Source organism: Belonocnema kinseyi, chromosome 10 (genome assembly GCF_010883055.1).
Source record: "Belonocnema kinseyi isolate 2016_QV_RU_SX_M_011 chromosome 10, B_treatae_v1, whole genome shotgun sequence".
NCBI classification, from domain to species: domain Eukaryota; kingdom Metazoa; phylum Arthropoda; class Insecta; order Hymenoptera; family Cynipidae; genus Belonocnema; species Belonocnema kinseyi.
Window position 1 is genome coordinate 103581240 of NC_046666.1, and position 5192 is coordinate 103586431.

Consider the following 5192-nt stretch of genomic DNA (forward strand, 5'->3'; position numbering starts at 1 on the left):
TTTTCTTATTTCCAAACTTGAAAAAATGGCTCGGTGGACAGAGATTTCCAGACAACGAAGACGTCATTGCCTCTGTAAGTGCTTATTTTGAGGAACTTCCGGTCTGCTAGGCAGTGTCCCCAATCTTGGGAACTTTGAAACTGCGCTTGCGTCGCGCTGACAACCCGATTAATCACTGTTAGCGCTAATTTTGAATTATATAAATATTCAGATTTAATATTTATGATAAATAATGATTAAGAAATTCATCCAAAGTAATTTTCCAATCCTAAATTAGAATTTTTCAGCGAAAGAAGAAAAAATAATACAATTTCCATGCAAAAAAACGTTATTAATTCTGACTTCAGAACAAAATATTTTTTTCTTTAATTGAGCATTTTAAATGTTTCAAAATGGCAATAAAAAGGTAACAAGAAGTTTTGGTTTTAAGAAAAAAATATTCGTTTTAATAGTATTCAAGTTATTAAAAAATATATGGTATAACATTTATTAGTGCAGTAATTAATTATTCTTCTATTTATTTTTGGTAATTTTAGTGATTTTTCAAGTCACATTGTCGGGAATAAACAAAAATTTAATTTTAAAACACTACATAGACGATATTAATCATTATGACAAATAAAAATGATTTATTTCTCTGAACTTAGAATTCATTACCTCTTTTTCATTAAAATCGAATTTTTTGTATCTGTCACACCAAAATCTTATTTTAGGATTAGAAAAATTCTATTTAGGCATTTCTCAATCATTATTTATTAAAAATGTTGAATCTGAATATTTATATAACTAAAAATCAGCGCGCTAATAGTGACTAATGGGGTTGTCGGCGCAACGCAAGCGCAGTTTCAAAAGTGCCCAAGATAGAGGACACTGCAACTAGGTCAGCCAGTGATCCCAGATTTGAAACAAGATGTGCTGCAATCCTATCTCAGGTCTATGTGCGTGTGAATATAGTAAGAGACGATATGCATGACGGGGTTGCGCGCGCAACCCATTTCTCCTCTTGTGAATTTGAAAACTCGAACGTGCACGATTAATTATATATTATTAATGTTAATATAATTATATTATATTATATCATATTATAAAAGTCTTTTTCCATTTTGATTTGCATTTCAAAGAAATTGAAGAAATTAGCAATTTTCATGATTTGAATAGTTCGCGCGCATCCTTATATGCGCATATCTTGAGGTTACGTTATTTCAAGTGTAAAATATAAATGATATAAATATTAATAATGACGCAAAATTCTGTTAAATGAAACAAGAATCCAACGACCAAATTTGGACCACAACGAACAAACAAATACAAAAAATCCTATTGGAATCTGAAAAAAAAAAACAAAAAACAAATAAGATTTTCGTACAAAAATAAAAAAGAGGAAAGAAAAATGAGAAGGCATCCAACCACATTCCCTTCCTTCTCTTTTTCTCTCTTTCGTCTTTTTTATTTTTATTATCATCAAATTACAATAAAATAAAAAACATAAATAGATAAATAAAATTGCACTACCAACGTTTCGGTACTCGTACAATATCCTTATTAAGGCAAGAAAAATTTAAGTGGTAGAAATTGACAGCACCTACCAGTAGGTGCTCTCTCTTTGGTACCTGAGAATCGAATGAGGGCCAGTAGGCCAATCTGTTGTGAACACAATATAAATATCTGTCACAATTACATCAGAAATAGAGAAAGTAAAAGAAAAACTGAATTCATTAAACAGCCACGTTAAATGTACTTAATCATATTAGCATAACTTTTGTTCAGCTTATCTAAATCGGTTTTTAAATGAATAGATAACTTTTTTTGTTTTTTAATAAAAAGCATTTCCATGAATTCCCTCTTTCTCTCATTACTTTCACTATGCAAAATTTGAACATTATTCCAGTCAAACTAATGGTCAACATAAATAAATTCCTTTGTATGTCTGGCAAGAACACTCTTATAGCAGCGTCCTGAACGAACATCACTTTTGTGTTCCTCTATACTAGTATTAAGAAGTCTGCCAGTCTGTCCCGCGTAATTCATCTTACAGATGCTGCAAGTGATCTTATAGACAACACCACCCTTTTCAAAATTATCTAAAGGATCTTTGCAAAAATTTATCACCGGATCCATTTTAAATGTAATGCGGAAAATAGTATGATTAAAAATTTTTTAACATAAGTTCAATAGTTTTAGAAATTTGACCAAAAAATTGAAGAACAAAAGTATTAAACGAACTATATTCCTTTAACTCTTTCTGATTTTCTAGAAGAATATTATTAATCTCTTTGTTTTTGATTTCTTAAACTCTAATTGTAATATGTTTCTTAATTAACTTTTTTGGGTAATGATTCAGAAAAAAGATATTCCTAACAATATTCAAATTTCTTGTGTGAAATGAATAATGGGATAAATCTAGAGCTCTGTCCACTAAGTTTTTAATTACTCCAATTTTGTTTTGAAAAGGATGAACAGAAAGGAAATTTAAAATTCTACCTGAATATGTACTTTTTTGTACCAAATGGTAATATTATTACCATCCCAACCCTTAATTACTTCTATATTAGTAGATAGGTAGGGGCAGTTTTGGACCACTTTTTTCCGTACGAATAGCAAACTGGTGGCTAGAGTGCAGAAGGCTGTAAGATTAATTTCGGTCCTTGTGCTGACTTACGAATCACAGTTTTGAATTATCTGATCCACACTATCGATATTGGAAATCAATACTTAAAAATCATGAGAAAGGAATTTTTCAGCCCCAAAATTATGAAATATGATATCATATATGATATCGCAATATTAGGTTATGTAATACCTGCTATCCCCGGAATTTAAGTTTTTCACCCTAAAGGAACATGTATTAAGTATTTTATCGCAATGGTACATCATTGAAAATTTCCAAGATCTTCAACCACTCTCGTGATATTATAACAATTCTCGGTAAACAAAATTCCATTCTCATTACGTCATCATCGATTCCTGGAATCCTTATCGATGTGAACTTAATTAATTAAACGTTCTCCTTTGATATTTGTCGACATGGGCGTCACACTTTATATGATGTTAAATAATTCTCGGTAAACAAAATCCCACTCTGCTGACGTCATCGTCGATTCCTGGAATCCTTATCTATGTTAGCTAAATTAATTAAACGTCCTCCTTTCATATTTGCCAACAGGCGCGTGATATTTCATATAATGTGAAACAATTCTCAATAAAGAAAATTCCATTATGATGACGTCATCGTGATTCCCAGAATCCTCATCGACAGTGTTGCCATATTTCTCCAATATTGGCACCATATAACCGGTGCACTCTCTGTTTTTTATCATTGTACTAGTAAACAACCACGAGTCGGTTGGAAGTGTAAAACGCTCCAAGATCTATGTGAAAGTATAATTTTTTCGGTGATTCCATCAGTTAATAACAAGACTCGCATAATTTCAAATTATTTTAAATCTGTGTAGTGTTTCTATAAGTTTCATCAGTTAATAACAAGACGTACATAACCTTTAAATAACTTGAAACCTACGCAATGTTTCCACAAGTGTCATCAGTTGATAACATGACTTACATAACCTCAAATAACTGAAAATCTACACAGTGTTTCAATAAGTGTTCGCTGATTCCATTTAAAGCTAAAAATGGATTTCGAAAAATGTAAAAAATTCCTACAAATCATGAAATTCGGATATCAACTTATATTCGAGAAGCAACCCCCAGCAGCTGATGAAATTAGATTGTGGCCGAGGGTTGAAACTAAAAACATCAGGATATTAAACAAACTAATGAGGAAGAACATCCTGATATCCGTGGGCCAAAAACATGCGATTATGACGTTAATTGGTAATTTGAAGACAGCAAGCAGAAAATTCAAGAAGTTGCTCAAGGCAGGAACCGGTATGAATGAAGCTTCGAAGAAACTGAGCGAGAAGGCGAGTTGGGATGATGTAGCAAGTGCGTTTCGAACGCGAATAAGAACGGGACTTATAACAAATTTAATTCATAAAGATTTAAATACATTTTTGGATGATTGTAAATACATGTATATTCCACGAATTAAGAATGCAATTGATAGTATAGGTAATGTCAAAGCTTGTTAATATTATAAATAAGGACTCGTATTGTTTTCTCTGGCCAGTAAAGGGAGCTCTTCATCCTGCTGAAACCCATTCTGATCGAATTACTTCTTATTCTAAGCTTGATAGTTCAGAACTCAAATATAATGACATCAAGTTTCCAATTACTCTTGAGGATATTCTAAAATTTGAGAAAATGAACGGTTTATGTATAAATGTATACGGATTAGAGTCTGCTAAATACAGTAAGAAAGAGGAAATTGTTCCAGTTTCTTAAGCCAGGAAAAATCTAAAAAACCTACTATTCACCTTCTTATGATTGAAAATACTAACTTTGATTCATATGTAGAAGTGTATCATTTTGCTTTGATAAAAAATCTATCTAAACTATTGAAATCACAAATAACAAAAGCGGATCATTGCACTTACTTCTGTGATAGGTGTTTGTGTCACTTTAAATTTGAAAAATCTCTTGAAAAACATAGAACTGAAATTATTTCTTGAAAAAAAGATCCTACTCTATCTATTAGAGGGATCAGCATAAGAACTCTTAATTCAAGAACATAACGCTAATTTTTAGCTAGGTGTTAATGGTACAAGTAATTATTTTAAAATTAAAATTTTTTTATTTTATTTTATCTGCTATATCATCAGAGATAGTACGTTACCGGCAGTAGATCAACCCTCCAAACCCTGAAGGCAGAAAATCTACACAATATCGATCAAGTTAAGAATCTTCAATAACAGAAAATGCTTAACGTCTTAATAAGACTAGATGCAAAATAATATTCTTAAATTAAAATTATTTCTGGAAAAAAAGATCCTACTCCATCTTCACTCCATTGGGAAACGAACCACAAAACTTCTGATTTTCGGTCAGGTGCTTTTCCAATTAAGCTATCAGAGGGGTCAGAATTAGAACTCTTCATTCAAGAACATAACGCTCATTTTTAGCTAGGTGTTAATGGTACAAGTAATTATTAAAAAAATTTTTTTAAATTTATCTGCTATATCATCAGAGATTGCACCTTACCGACTGTAGATCAACCCTCCAAACCATGAAGGCAGAAAATCTACACAATATCGATCAAGTTAAGAATCTTCAATAACAGAAAATGCTTAACGTTT